The 14057-nt window shown below is 44.2% G+C and overlaps 1 long non-coding RNA gene across 1 annotated transcript; it reads right to left on the bottom strand.

Annotated features, from left to right (window-relative positions):
• Positions 1-3475: 3475 nt before the first annotated feature.
• On the bottom strand, positions 3476-13776 carry LOC146200843 (uncharacterized). Its single transcript, XR_014704853.1, has 3 exons — positions 13691-13776; positions 9779-9815; positions 3476-3736 (listed from the first exon to the last, which is right to left on the bottom strand). It is a non-coding gene; the product is annotated as an uncharacterized LOC146200843 (long non-coding RNA).
• Between the last annotated feature and the right edge of the window lie 281 nt (positions 13777-14057).

Raw genomic sequence — 14057 nt, 5'->3', positions numbered from 1 at the left:
ATCGATTCCTCACTTCCACAGCATATTCTAATGAAATCTGATCCAGATCATACCTGAAAGGCCTTCTAGTTTTCTGCGCTTTCCTCAATCGAAGCTTAATTTTGGCAACAAGAAGCTGATGATAGGTGCCACAATCGGCCCCAGGCCTTGTTTTTACTGCTTGTATAGCGCTTCTCCATCTCTGCCGGCAAATAATATAATCGATCTGATTCCTGTACAGACCGTCCGGTGAAATCCATGTGTACAGGCGCCTCTCGTGCTGTTGAAAATGAGTATTCGCTATGGTCAGGTTGTTTTCTTGACAGAACTCTACTAGCCTCTGCCCAGCTTCATTTGGCTCACCAAGACCGAACTTGCCTGTAATTCCGGATATTTCTTCACTCCCGACCTTAGCATTCCAGTCTCCTATTAGAAAAACGACGTCTGATGATGGGGTGCGGTCTAAAAGGCATTGTAGGTCCGCATAAAATCTCTCAACGTCAGCTTCTTCAGCAGCAGTGGTCGGTGCATAGACTTGGATAACTGTTATGTTGAAAGGGTGACCTTGGATCCGAAGTGAAATCATTCGGTCGTTTTTGGGGTTGTACCCTAGCACTGCTTTGCCCATTCTTCTGTTTACTATGAGAGCGACCCCATTCCTTCTCTTGGATTCGTGCCCACAATAAAAGACATAATGGTCGCCGGAGTTAAATTCTCCCATTCCGGTCCACTTGAGCTCGCTGATACCCAAGATATCAACGTTCAATCTGTCCATTTCTCGCTTGACGATATCCAGTTTACCTTGCGTCATAGATCTTACATTCCATGTTGCTATGTGATATATCTCCTTGCAACATCGGACTTTCCGGTCGCTTCCCGACACATCCACAACTGAGCGTCCTGTTGGTTTTAGCCCAGCCGCTTCATTCGTCCTGGAGCTACTAGGAATCGCCCTTTGTTCATCCCCAGTAACATGTGGGATGCCTTCCAACCTGGGGGGCTCATCTTCAAGGCGCCATATCGATAATGGTATTGTGACTGGCCATAGGGTTTTCTTGGCAGGAAATACTGGAGTGGGTTGCCATTACCTTCTCCAGTGAATCACATTTTGTCAGAACTCTGTGCCGTGACCTGTCTATCTTGGGTGGCCCTACACAACAGAGCTCACGACTTCATCGAGTTTCGCAAGCCCCTCCGCCACGACAAGGCAGTGATCCATGAAGGGGAAGAAGAGTTTTAGCTCGCCAACAATGCTATATATTGAATAGGAAAGCCTAAACAATTACTTACCTGACTTGACAGATTTTTCTGTAGAACGATGCATTCCCTTCCAGCTTGCTTGAAGAGGTGAAGCCCTCTGTGGCTTCTCAGAAGCCCCCGTGTTGACTACAAAAAAATGAAGAATCTAATTGACTGGTTATAACTCTTGTGCGTTCTACTAGCTGTAAAAAAAGCAGAAAAACAAAAGGAGGGAACTTTTAAGCTCCGCCTTTAAGGCTGTGATGTGACGACACTAATGACACCCATCTCTTAACTCCCTTAGCGGATCCCTGTTCATGTCCATTCTCTTCTCGTTTAATCAGTAATCGTTTAATAACCTAATGGAGCTAAAGGTGCTGCACTCAGAAAATCTGGCATCTGCATTTTGAACAAAAAATCGCACGCATGGCACAGGCAGGTGGAAGCTGGCAGCTGACATGGATGGGCATTGATTCTTCGATAATTTGTGCGACACTAGAGACCACATATAATCAGAAAGTTGGGAGGAGCTGCCAACTTGGTCTACACGTTTGAGATGGGAAGGTGGGATAACAATCAGCCTTTTCGTGCTCCTGAATGCCATGTCAGGCATGCTGCACCTAGGCTACGGAGGCATGTTCATACCCCTTGGCCAACGTGGGGCCAACTGGTTGTTTCAGTTATGTCGGGGGTTCGCCTATGCTCTCGTGCCCTGCCCTTACAGGAGGCACATAAGTGTCCTCCGTAATTTTTGTGCCTCTAATATCCAACACATTCTCATTAATTTACAGTCATAAGGTACACCGTTGTATGAGACCACACGATACAGATTATGTATAGATTCTCATTTTAACATAGCCGCACGAGCGTGCCTGTGCGGCCTAAGGAGAACATGTCTGACTCGATCCAAAGTTCCTGGAAGATTGAATTCTAATCTCACCCTTCCATGTTAAAGGTGAAGCTCTAGTTGGAAGCACCTGCATGGCCATGTCACCTATCACCTACCACCCGCGAGAGCCATGTCTGTTATTTTTGCTGACAATATCAATGCTAGATTTCTTGAAGATTGGTATCTTTGACACTATTGCCCTAAAAGGTACCCTGAAAGAGCAGTCATTTATTCCTTCTGTTTACCTTCATTTTCTTCGTCGATGAGTAAAATTCTTCGTCTTTTCCTATGGACTACATCTTCTTCAGAATCTTCTGATTCAAGGTGGGAGGTTACTAATGCACTGGGCTCGAGGTCTCTCGCTTCCTCTAAGTTCCTGGTTTAAAAAGGAGTGCAGTGCTGCATACATGCTGCTTGTAACACACGGCATGAGAAAATGTGGCAATCATTTTCTGCCCATATAACAGTAATATGCAGATGCACCTACACTTTTTGAAACTTCCCTATGGCACAACAGAGGATGACAGTACAAGGAATGTGAACAGGAATAGCAATGCAACTGCAGTTAATGATGATATGCGCTACGTAAATTAGGGCAGCACCAAAAGAGAACCGATGTTTCATATGTGCCATAGGTAAAAAAATTAGGCAAAGTAGAGAGTTTTGCATAACAGGTCCACTCTACTTTGCAAGGGCTACATCATACGGCTTTAGTGTTGATGGTACTGCAAATAAAATGCCGAAGTTAGCAGGAATAAAACACAGTATGGAATTTGTGCATGCTGTAAACTACAAGCTTAGCACCGTATAACTAAAAGAACGTGTAGCTTCAAAAAACTGCAAGCCCTGAGAAGTGAGGCTCTGAAGATTCAATATTGACAGCGCTGCCGAGTGTCCGCTATAATTGCTTATCTTATGAAATAGCTTCGCTTCAGCCATTTAGGTTGTGCCACACAAAACACAAAAGGAGAAGAAACAGGACAACACTAGGAACAGAAAGGAAACAGGCACCTGTCACTAGTTTTCTAGGTCTCATAGTTCAGTGTTTTCCACTATGGAGCTGATGCACGTGAAAAGAGAATCCTAACATCACATCACATCTCCTAAACCTTGAGGGCACAACATTGAAAAGAGATTGAGGGCTAAACATTGAAAAGAAATGTGTATACTTACGTTTGGTTTCCAGGATCCTGGCATCATACTTCTTCCAGTTCTTTTCAACTGGCACAGATTTGATTACCATTTTTGTGACCTCATATTTTGATGCTGAGGGAGGCCAAACGCCCACAGTGCCTGCACCTTCTTTAAGCACCAGCTTTCAGGCACTACTGATGTACTGTCTTCACCAAGAAAATCGATGATGTGATATTCATTTATTTCGGATACCTCAAGGACCCTTGGGTGGGGGCCTTACATGAGAGGTGGGCAAACAACCTGGTGTTAATAAAACAATGTCTATATGGCTTTCTTGAAATGGTCCGGGCTTGTATGAAGGATGGCACTTGTGGGATGATTGTTCCAGTCACGAGCTGTTTGAACAAAGAAGGAGTGAAGATGGGTGACGGTGCAAGCAGGTGAAGGGTAGACGTCCTTATGGTGGCTTGTGCGGGCTGAAGAACGATAAGCAGGCTGAATCGGACAGTTATAAGGAAAATTGTGAAACATTTTATAGCACAAACAAACTCTTGCAACAATACGGTGTTGCTGAAGGTTAAGTAGGCATGCATTATTTTTTAGACAAGTAACACTGGTGGAGTACAAGTAATTTGAGTAGATGAATCGAACGGCGTGGTTTTGAGCAAGTTCAATGGATTTAGTTAGGTTAAGTTGAACGCGGTCACAGATGGCAGATGCATACTCTAATTTTGGCCGAATTAATGTTTTATAAGCCAGTAATTTAACCGCTGGTGAAGCCAGGCGTAAATTACGACGAAGATAGCCGAGAGTTCAATTAGCATTGTTAATTATGCGCGCAATGTGTGTGGACCAATTAGGGTACCCGAGATATCAACACCAAGATATTTAATGCAGTTGAGGGATGAGACACTGGAGCCGTTCAGAAGATAATTTGGGGTAGGGTAATTTTGTCGTCTGTGGAAAGAAACAAGCGCAGTTTTGTTAGTGTTTAAGACCATGAGCCATCTACGACACCACTCTTCCAAAATTTGTAAATCGGACAGAAGAATATCGTTATCTGCAGAGCTGTTAACAGAACTGTAAATCACATAATCGTCGGCAAATAAGCGAAGTTTTGGTGAAATATTATTGGGTACGTCATTTATGTAAATTAAGAAAACGAGAGGGCCGAGGACTGTGCCTTGCGGCACACCAGTGAGTACGTTAGATAGTGTAGAAGTTATATGATTGGCCTCTACAATTTGCTGACGGTTAGTGAGAAAAGCCTGAATCCAGTTGAAGACGAGCGGGTTAAGGTTTAGTTGCGAAAGTTTCAGTAGTAGCCGTTTGTGGGGGACTTTGTCAAAAGCCTTCTTAAAGTCGATGAAGAGGGCGTCAACAGGTGTTAAGGTCTACTTTAATACATATATCGTGAAGAAATAGTGCGAGGTGGGTTTCGCATGAAAGTCCTTTTTGAAATCCGTGCTGGTTAGGGTGAAAGAACTTGACAGATGTAAGAAAACTTGTGATATGTGAGTAAATAATGTGTTCCATGATTTTTGAACAGACGCTGGTTAGTGATATGGGCCGGTAGTTAGCAGAACCTGGCTTAGGAACTGGAACAATCTTACCCATACCCACTTTCTAATCATGAGGGACGATGCCGGATGACAATGACTGCTGAAAAATATGGACAAAATAGTACTGGTGATTTTCTTTGTGTTTTTGAGCACTTTAGCATTGATGCCGTCGATGCCAGCTGATGAAGTCAATTTTAAAGATTCGATTAGTTTTGAGATTCCATGGCATGCAAATGTGATATCTGGCATGATGTGAAGATTTTACGAGGAAACAAGTGGAAGATTATCGTCTGGCTATCTTGTGAAAACGGAGGAAAAGTTTAGATTGAGTATTTTCGCTACCTTGTCATTGGGGACAGGCTGTCCTTCCTTATCCAATAATGATAAAGGCTTATCGTTATCTTTGGGATTAATTGCATTCCAGAATTGCTTTGGATTAATGCGAAGTAAGTTAGGCAGGGTGGATTCATAAAAAGAGCGTTTAGATTTAGTAACCTCCGAGTTATATAGTTTGGATGTATCACGGTATTTCTGCCATACTTCTGGACTGTTGGTGTGTTTGGCTGCACGAAATTGTCGATTCTTCTTGTTTTTAAGACGCCTAAGTGTAGAAGCAAACCAGCGGGAGGAACTACGCTCGCTAATGCTTATGGTTGGAATATAGGTATTGATTAGTTCATGCATTTTAGATTTAAACATTGACCAGTTTTGCTCTACAGATCGCAAATAAAAATCAACAGATAGAAATTCCCAAAACCTTGTTAGTTCTTCATTGAAATCTCGATAGTTACCTTTGTCGTATAATGTGAGTTTCTTGTTGGTTTGGCTGCCCGATTAAGTTTGGTTAGGAATATTCCATGGATTAATTTATGATCGCTAACTTCGTCTAGGTATGACAGAGGAGGAATTTTATCGAAATGAGTTGTAAGTACGAGATCCAGGATGTTAGCTGAATGACGGGAATGCCTATTTGCCGAGTCAACGATCTGGCATAGCGAAAATGTTAGGCACGTGTTAATAAATTCGCTTTCAGTATTATCCTTCGAAATGGTGAGGGTGATGTCAGGCCAAGTAATACCAGGGAAGTTAAAATCGCTGAATATAATGATTGGGGAATGCGGATACAAGGATCGTACAGAGTGGAGTGCGTCATGGAATTGGGACATGAACGAGCTGTCGTGATCAGGATAATATGGGGGCATGCGCCAAGGATGATATGGGGGTGTGCAGCTCTGCAGCAAACGAACACGATTTCTAAAGCATTATGAATGGTTATTCGGTGGCAATTTAAATCAGGATGAGTAGCGATAAGAACACCGATGCCGCGTCTGCTGTCGCGGTCGGCACGAAAAACTTGGCAGTCGGTGGGAGAGAAAAATTTCTGAATCATCTATGGATGAATACAGCCATGTCTCAGTTAGTGCTATGACATTAGAATTTGATGAATCAATAAGGTTAGCAAGGATATCACGTTTCGGCAGCACGCTCCTTATGTTAGTGGAGTATTGACGACTGATGTACTGTCTTCACCAAGAAACTCGATGTGATATCTGATGAATAAAGTCTCCATCAAGGTATAATGGACAGCTGGATTGAGGCTAGTGTTTGAAACCTATGGTAATCATTTTAATGCACTGTAGCAAAAATTACCTCAGTCCTCTATTAATTCCAAGGGACAACATGAGGCTGGAAACACAGTTGCTGTAACAGCTATGTTCACTTGTCAGTATCTTGTCATCTTCCATGGGCCTTTCTTTTGAGGGCTTTTGCCTTTTGAGGGCTCCTATTTTACCTTTAGCCAACACACCACAGCAGTGCAATAGCTGCATGCCACTGGCTTTTATTTCTTGCTTTTCAAGGAAAGTGTGCCATATCTGACAAAAGTTTGTAAATTGCTGCTTTAGCGTTAGGCTGGGTAGCGGTGACATACTTTGAGAAACCCTGCCTTTAATTAGCGAGTTTTCAATATGAAGTTCAATACCAGCACAAGGAGTGGCATGACCAATGCTGTAGACAACAGGCAAGTGACATTATAAATCCCAGGTCAAAATATATGCTGGTTCCAGTGTTGGTTCTTTACACTATAATGTTAACAGCAGCTACCAATAGCTACTAAGACCAACAGCTGTTGGAACAAGTACCTGCTGGAACCAATAGCTTCCCTGCCTTAATTGAAACATAGCCGCTCACTGGTAATAAGGAACTGCTACTGACGTTTTGCTGTCTACCTTTATGAAATGTTGCACTTCAGATTTGAAGTAACGGTTCCTAAATGCTATGTTGGCACCCAAAACAAATTACGGAAGACACTCAGGACCTATGCTAAAATGTTAATTACTCTGCACGGCCATGTGAAAGCACAAATTAACTGTAGCTTCAAACCTCACTCAGTAAGCAGCCACTACAAGAGCAACAACAATGTATTAAAATACAACTTACATCTAGAACTTCACTCACGTTTAAACTGATTTTCTGGGCTCAATTTATATGTGCCCTTGGTAGAGTGTATATAACTTGAGAGGAATATTTAATGAGTCTCCTTGCTTTCATAGTCGATAAAATTCATTGCAGGCATAATTCAAAATATCTAGTTAAAAATGTTCCACATCATAATTCTCCAAACAATGCAAGAAATTCTTCAAACTGGGCAGCAATAACTTAGCTGGAACCAATAGATCCCAGATCATAACAACCAGGCCCTTAGTTGGAACCAGCAAGTTTCCTCCAAACCAATTGGCCCAACACAGAATTACAAACCATTTCATATAATACAAAACTAGCAAGGTTCCTGCTGGTGGCATTTGGCCCAGCTTTGCTGCCAGAAACAATTGGCCCAGCAAATAATTAGCAAAGTTCTGGACCACTTGAAGCTAGCAAATACCAACACAAACCAGCAGATTTCCAGTTAAACACTTACATCTGGGGATACATATTTGGTTTCAAAGGAGATGAAATATGGGAAAAAGACATATTTGTTGTTTAATGGCAAAAGCAGCCCTTTGCAGACAATGTTAGAAAAGGGAAACACACTCAGATTTGTGTTTCGAAGCGAAACAACGAAAATGGACAGCAGTGAAGAGCGGCATAGGTGGATATAGAGATCACCTAGAATTTTGCACAATCTTCCAACGCTAAGAGTTTCCGATGCAGTGGACAAGAAGGTGAATGCAACAGTAATTTTGTTACCAGTAAGAAGCAGGCAGTTATTTGGCCTTTTAGTGTCAAGAGAAGTGTAGTTCCAAAATGCCCTGGAAAACTGATCCCAGTCACTGTACGACAAAGCTGGGCCTCTGAAATGCTTGGAGGACTGGATTACACCGCAATTATTTACCTCCTCAGGCCTACTACAGGAGACAGGTGATGCCCGCTGCTCGGAGATCCGCCTATATAGCTGACCCAAAGGCTTGTTCCCTGATCTTATTAGAAACTTCAAATCCTTCAGATGGTTTTCAACACTGATTCTTTCACAATCACTAGCAAGATGTATCAAGCAGTGCACATTGTACTCCAGTGACTATTTTCCATAACTTCCACGACATTTCTGTACAAATCCACGGAGCATTTGGTCTGAAAAGTTGACCCTTTCTGACATAGCTGGGCAGCAAAGAATGACGATGCCTACATGTAGGATTATGAAATACTCATACATTCGACTCCTCAGAACTTTCTTTAGAACAGGCCCTAAATACAATAAAAACATGCGGAGCTCTGTAGCCTTCGACCTTTCAAAAAGATCTAGCGGTCGTGGTTTCCGTGCAAACTGCAGAGTACGGCAGGCGAACTGCAATCGTTCCTTTGAGTCAGTAACCGATTAATTTACGGACAACACCCAGGCAAACTACATGCATATAATCAAGTGGGAATCCAGTCACCATGGGCAGGCCAAGCGCTGTTAATGCGGAATAACCATTATGATGTACTTCTTGCTCAAAGTTCCTAAAGGAATTATCTGTTCTTAAATGGCTATCCATGCTTTGGTAAGTCATGCGGCCAAGGTAGGTGCCTTTTGCAGAGTATTTGTCGCAACCATAATAACCTGAAAACTGTTTCGTTGCCTGCTTTGGCTGGTGCATCACACAGAATGGCCCAGACTTCAAAACTGCAGTGCTGCATGTTAAAAGTGAAACCATTAGCCAGCAGGCACTGCAAATCATCAACAAACTGCTGTAAGTACTCATCTAGGGAGCTTGGCTTAGATGTTTCATAGAATACTCCAACAGCGAACACATTGTCCTTATGCCTTTGGTGTGGATGATGTACCAAGCCTAGTATTCGCCAGAACTGTTTGTTGCTGCTTTTGAAAAGAGGGAGGCCATCAATGTTGAAAGAAGCCTTCAGAGGTTCAGGAATGTTCTCAGTGACCTGCCACACTTTGAATGCGTGCATGAGGCCCTCCTTAAGTCCTAGGTGGACATATTGACCACTACCCATAGGCACAAATGGAGTTCTATATGGCGTGCGTAAGAGAGTTGTGCTGTCCTTTGGAAGTTCTGGAAACTAGGATTTCAGAATGCTGAGGATTTCGTCCACTGTTTCCCTTTCAACATGGCGCTGCACTTACCAAGCCTGCAACTGATCTCTTATGTTACCACAATTTGATCCCGTGTGCTCTAGACAACATCTTTTAGCATTGTTCTCATCATCATACTCTTCGAGGAGGTCTGATCTTTCTTCAAAGTTATCATTATATCCACCTTCTTCTGAAGTAGTACATGGTTCATGGTCATCACGAGGAAATTTAGCATCACTTGGTTGCTCTTCCACCAAAGTTCGACTGGTTTCATATTCAGCATGTGCAGAATTGATGTTGCATGGCAGAAAAATGGCTCTCGGTATGTATGCTACTGCCTCGTCCTGCCTCATGTTGGCAGAGACATCTTCAGAGCAACGAATACTTGTGCTTTTGACAAGCCTCAGCTCACGCTTACGCTTCCCTTTCAAGAACATACCCATGACAGATGTTTACAGTGGATACCTTTTTCCACGACCTTCGATTATGTGTGCCATGGTACCTGCAAAATCAAAGAAATAACGTGAATTGCAGCTTCTTGGATGCTACAGTGTGATCCAAAAGCAAGATTTTGCACTAACCAGCCTGTATAAATTCACCGTAACACTGACTGCTTGCATTGCCCAGCCCGCAATGAAAGATATGAAGCCGTAAGATTCATTCATTATTAGCCAATTATATCATCTGGCTGTGCGGTTACTTTAATTACTGCATTGAAAATGCTCCAAGAACGTGGGTGACACAAATTCACCACACGACTGTGACACCATTGCCCTAATAGTCCCTAAGGCCACTTGGGGCTCCCTTGGTACACATTTTTGCCATTAAGTATTGCATTTTAATTCGGCAAATAAGCCTCGGTGAGGTAGTAACGTCTCACTCCTTATTCAGAGGGTCAGAGGGCAGATTCTAATGATTGACCATGATTTTTTTTCTCTTTTTATAATGAATGCTCATGCTGCAGCTCGACCAAGCACAATTTGTCTGTCTAGCTGAGGCTGGGTTTCCCGCCGAACGGTACCTTAACTTAACGTTATCGCAATAATAAACCTAGTTCGATTGCGCTTTAAATTCATTGTGAAACACTGGACCAGAGGACAACATGAAAGTAGCGCTAGAATAAACGTTAAGCGAAGGCAGTTTATTTTATATGCAATCTAGTTAATCTGGTGAGATGTAAGACGTTTGCTGCGGTCGTGAGTGAGCGCAACAGGAGAGGGGGGGGGGGCTACTCTAGGTTTCCGGAGACTGCATATGCTAGCATTACATACTCGATCGTGGAACTCTGCTGCTGTGCCAAATTCGCACGCGCATAGAGCGCCTGGCGGAGGTCATTGCGGCGCTGAGGGCAGCGAACGCGCCGACGAGCTCGCGAGCGCAAGAACTCCGTCTCTGTCCCAGCGACGAATCCCTCGGCCTGGAGACCACATCCGGTACCTCCGGACGCAGCACACTGACCCGCTCATCGCACGAGATAGTGAGCGCATTCACAGCGTCAACGGCCGATAGATGGCTCGGCTACAGCGTGCAATAATCCGTAGAGCGCGCATTGTATGCGTATGGCCTGGGGAACGACGACGCACCACGGACTCGCGACCAGTAACCTGTATGATGGCTGCAGCGTGGTAGAAACCTTCGAGCGCCTACTGCATTGCCAGAGCATAGGGTGTACTCGCGGACAGCGTTGCGTGCTCCCTAGGGAGCATATGCAGGGACACTAGCTTTGCTGTGCCCCTGTGGCCACCTGGAAGTAGGTGCGTCCGCGAATGAGCACATGTGAGCCTGTATGAATACTTCGAAAAAGCGGGCCTTTTTGAGGCATTACAGCATCGCCCTGTTTGAACATCCCGCGCTGGCGTCTATCGTTATGGCAACTAAATGACGCGCGTGCACGCTAAGTTGAGCAGTTGTCTGAGTCCTGGTGAAATCTAACTTCTGACGTTTTAGCGCTGAATGTTTGGTATACGCGGACATCTTGTGGCAAAAGCTTTCTGCACTATTCATTTACCGCTAACTTGAGACGGAGTGAAGGCACGTGAAGAGTGAGGCGAGTGATGCGCTCACTTGTTCCCCTGCTTCGGTGGACGTTGGCCAACATTATAATCTACTTCAGTGCAGCAAAACTTCAATATCTCCAATGCTATTCTGCTACCCGTGTAGCTCGTGTAGGTTAAAAAATGGCCCTGGTACCAGCGCTAACGTCTTCCACTAAAGGCCAGGCTCGCAGGGCGTTTACGTTCTGCCCACATTTACTAGCACCCGCCGATTCTTAACTCAAGGTCACCACAATTGTTGACTGCGTGTACATGTACTGTGTAGCAGTTCAAGACAACAGCGCAAATAATAAGCCAGTTCCTGTTCCCTCTGCACGTAATCTCACCCCAGGCGTGAAGGCGATTTAAGTGCGTTGGCAAAGAGGCCCTCGGGAAAATCATCTGCTCTCGAACGAATTCCTCCCGACGTGCCTACGTATTTAGCGTACGTTAACCCGACAGGAATTTTTTTAATGAGAAATCATTATGTCAGGCAGCACAAACGTGAGCGGTTTCAAGACAAACCGACTACTCGATCGTCACGCTCCACTCTCTGGATTTATTGACCTGGGCGCGGTGCGTTTACTTGGATACCATGTTTTGTCCAGTTTGGCCGAGGTCAATCTTCCGTTGGCCCGTACCAATTTTGGGGGCTTGGTCCGGGCCAGATTACGGTGCGATAATCGAATTGGGTGCAGTTCGTTATACCCAGAAATCAATTTTGATCCAATTTGGCCTCTGTCAATTTTCAGGTGGCTTGGTCCAAATTAAGGTTAGATCATCGAATCTGGGCGCGATCCATTGTACCTGAAAATCAATTTTGGTCCAATAATGACTGCGACATTGCAACTAGCGCCCAGGCCATATTTTGGCGGTGGCACGTGCCAACTTTGACGGTGACCATCGAACTGGGCGCGTTCTGTAATACCAGTACATTAACTTTGGCCCACTTTGGCCGAGATCAATTTTCAGGTGACCCGGCAAAATTTTGGGGGTGCCCCAGCCCAAATCTTAATGCGACCGTATCGATCCAGGCGCGGCCCATCACCAGCACATTTTCCTGTCTGGCTAACGGTTATAGCGCTGTTATGCAGCTGCGACACTGTTGCAAGCAAAAAATAATATTTTCCGGGGTAGTTGTCTGCAGATGACTGCTTTCGCACTAAAAGCCGGCGTCCACCGTCGACCTCCCACGGCAAGGAATTTATGCGATATTTTGGAGCAACGCTCGATATACTAAAAATCAACTGCAGTAAAACGGAAAGTAGAGCTGGGCTAATTTCTACGAAAATTTGAGATGACACTGCACCAGTGTACGATCTCAGCCCATGCAAAGGAACACAGGGTTGAATGATGAAACGGAACGCACCATGGCCTGTAATGGTCACGGCTGTATAATCATGCAACGTTTCTTGGCTCAGCACTTTATAAATTACATACTGCAAGTACTGTACTGAATGCAGTGTCCTGAAATTTTGCCTGAGAGGAGACGCGGTTTCACTAACCAACCGTGACTAATTATTCGCATTAAAGAAAAGTAAACTATTATGATTTTCTTTTATCGAAAATTGCCAATCATGAATCTGCTTTTCAGTAATAATTATACAAGGTGATGTGGGCAGTTGATGCTATACAATCATAATCATGTAAAAGGCACTGACTGAAATCTCTAGAGCATTTTATTCCACAGAAAAGAGTAAATAAACCTTCGAAAGTGCTGTTTTTAAAATATGCCCATACCTACTCTGAAAACCGGTACAATTTACGCAAGACGTGAGCTCTAAAAAAAAAATATGGTAGAAGTATTTTTGAAGCTGCGAATTCCAAAATATTTCTGTCGGCTAAAAGCAAGAACTATATAGGAGGTTGCCAAGTCTAAATTAGAGGACAAGAAAATATAAACAAAGCTTCGAAAACGATAAAAGCATTTTGTAGTCGTCATGACCAAATTGTAATTTTCTGTAATCTAAACATATACTCTCTAAGGACGTCGCCCTGTACCACGATTTTTTTTGGGGGGGGAAAACAAACTCACACCACCTTACTGTACAGCGCGAGATAGAAAAGTCCGGTCTGTTATTAAATTGCATTGGTATTATTTCTGTGCGTAATTTAAGTTAATCAAATGAGCCACTCATTTCCCTTAACCTGTCTGCTCATTTAGCCGCCAGAACCATGTTTTTTTCGCCTTTCAGGCTGTATGTTGCAATACAAGGATTGAATCAGGCACAAACTAACTAGACAAATCACGCCGCTTACACTCGTTATAGCTCTGCACTAACTCCTGACACGGCATATATTAAAAGTCGTAACTTAAATAAAAAATAGTTCCAAAACAACTTACTTGAAAACGCCTTGAATGATCCGCTGAGTTGCCATGCTGGCGATCGCAGAAGTGGCTGGATCACAAATGGCAGCTTCGGCGGGCGCAAAATGCGCGCGAAATGCGCCGCCGTTGTGATACCTGATAGGGAAGCGCAGCCGCGGTAACCCCCCCCCCCCCCCCCCCCCCCGCCTTTTCCTGACACCGTCGCACACACACAGAAGATGAGCGAGAGAAGTGGATGGGGAAGGAACATGGAGCAGGAAAAGCAGCGCGGCTTGAGGACGATGCGACGCTCGCTGCAAAAGCCAGATCAGACGCACTGCGGTGTGAAAGCGGGCTGCCGGCGTTGCTTTCCCACGCCTCGTGGCTGGATATCACGTATTCA

The sequence above is a fragment of the Amblyomma maculatum genome, chromosome 2 (assembly GCF_055883805.1).
Source record: "Amblyomma maculatum isolate TAMU_Amacu chromosome 2, ASM5588380v1, whole genome shotgun sequence".
NCBI classification, from domain to species: Eukaryota; Metazoa; Arthropoda; class Arachnida; order Ixodida; family Ixodidae; genus Amblyomma; species Amblyomma maculatum.
This window is presented reverse-complemented; position numbering and strand designations above follow the sequence as displayed.